This window comes from Pinus tabuliformis, chromosome 2_2, assembly GCF_031772625.1.
Source record: "Pinus tabuliformis cultivar Carrire ecotype Pingquan chromosome 2_2, CPIR1, whole genome shotgun sequence".
NCBI classification, from domain to species: Eukaryota; Viridiplantae; Streptophyta; class Pinopsida; order Pinales; family Pinaceae; genus Pinus; species Pinus tabuliformis.
In genome coordinates this window covers 1,105,863,823-1,105,866,260 of record NC_142300.1, presented here as the reverse complement: position 1 = coordinate 1,105,866,260, position 2,438 = coordinate 1,105,863,823, and positions in this window count along the sequence as shown.

Genomic DNA, 2,438 nt, shown 5'->3' with positions numbered 1-2,438 from the left:
TCGACCTTGATAATCCATGACTTCACCAAATCTACCTTCAACATGTTAGGCTTACAGATAAGGAACCGACTGTAATACCAATTGATGAAAACTTGAATAAAATGATATGGGGGTTGAATCAACTTAGTACATTCATTGACATTAATTTGATTTGCTTTAAGCACATTAACTAAAGCAATAAATGAGCAGGTTGAAATACAATGACTAACATGTTTAATATGCAGACAACAAATAATAAGTAAACCAAAAACATCACAAAAATACATAATAACAACACATATGGACACTAGATATAAGTGGAAACCCATAAAGGGAGAAAACCATGAGCTTTTTATTGTTGTGATCCAATGGCAAGCTCCTACACCCTTACTACATTTGATTTTCTTTAGGCTCCAACCTATAGGAGACTTCTACCTCAACTTTTTTGCAAGCTACAACATGCATGGAATATCCAATTCCCATATATTTTATTCAGGATACAAACCACATGAGGCTCCTACCTCAACAAGCTCCAGCCTAATATTTCTTAAGCAACAACTTTAAAGGAGACCATAATCCTTATTAAGAATATTATTACACATAACACATTTTTCCTTAGCATTCCACTGTTTCTCTTGCGCAGAGGGAGAGTCTTTATAGTAATCATCACATAATAGTTTCCGTACACTAGGTCCATAACATATCAGTTCATATTTTACTTATCTCTACATTCATGAAAGTGTGTTTCACTTAGCACATGTCCACCTTCATAATCCATGACTTCACCAAATCTACCTTCAACATGTTAGGCCTACAGACAAGCAACGGACTGAAACACCAATTGATGAAAAATTGAATAAAATGATATGCGGGTTGAATTAACTTAGTTCATTCATTGACATTAATTTGATTTGCTTTAAGCTCATTAACTAAAGCAATAAACGAGTAGATGGAAATATAATCACTAACATATTTAATATGAAAACAACAAATAATAAGTAAACCAAAAACATCACATAAATACATAATAAAAACACATATGGACACTAGATATAAGTGGAAACCCATAAAGGGAGAAAACCATGAGTTTTTTATTGTTGTGATGCAAAGGCAAGCTCCTACACCCTTACCACATTTGATTTTCTTTAGGCTCCAACCTATAGGAGACTTCTACCTCAACTTTTCTGCAAGCTACAACATGCATGGAATATCCAACTCCCATATGTTTTATGTAGGATACATACCACAAGAGGTTCCAGCATGATATTTCTTAAGCAACAACTTTAAAGAAGACCATAATCCCCTCATACAAAATGAAACGAATATGTTGGTTTACCTAGTCATCAATTCTACATATCTCCTTCTTTATTACTTTCTCTTATCCCCTCCAAATATATTTCACATCAGTTTCATGTGTGCCAGGTAACCCCACTCAAGTGACGGTGGCATATGGATCCCAGTCTTGGCTAGACAATTGGAGAATAAGGGAGGAAATGGTCTTACAAAATTAAGATAATATTAAAAATATTATTGGTGCCAAATTTAAGGAAGAATTGTGAGTAAATAAAGAGTTGGAGGGAAAAAAGAATCTACAATATTATAAGGAGGTGATCAACACCAATCTCTAAAACCACAGTTATCTCTTTGTCTTGACTATTGTTAAGAATAAAGCAAACTTTTCAAAGATTAGAGTTACATTTCATGAGCTTCATAGTGAAACTAGGTGTTGCTTGATTCCTAAAACACCATGGGAAGGTGATGTTTTTTTTTTTGCTTAGATTCTCCATCTTATAGTCACTTTCTCTATAATTTTCAGAATATTTGTCATATTACCAACCTTGTTGATTTTTTAACTCAAGAAAAGTTAATTCATGGGCGTACTTTGATGGATTATACAACTTTCCCCTTCCATGGGAGGTGTTGGTGGAAGACTATATTTCTCTATCACAAGATTTCTTTTTCTCATGTACTATTGGAAACTCCACAAATAATTACGTAATTTTTTTGAAATAAAGCTCTTTTTGCAACTTGTTGAGCATCTATGTATTTCTAAGATCTATGTCTATGAATAATCCATGAACATAATAAATTGGCTTAAAGGAAAACTAGTTTGAAGAATCACAAATTTATGCCCAGATATCATCACATTTTTTATCAAATCAAGTAAATTTACTTATTCATCTTTCTCATTTCTTACTTATTTGTCTTTCTCATATCTATATTTTTCATAACAAAAGTAAGAAATTGATGATCTTTCCAAAGAAAAATTAACACACGCTTATGGTGAGTGAAAAATGCAAGAGTTTAATAAAGTTATTCACAAGTTTCTCCCTGTGGGCATAACTAAATATACATAGCAACATCTTATAATTTTTTTTAAGAAAATATCAATTTTGGAATATGTTTATAGCTTCTCATGGATAGATCATAGCTTTAGAGTAAAGCAATAGTTTTTATGA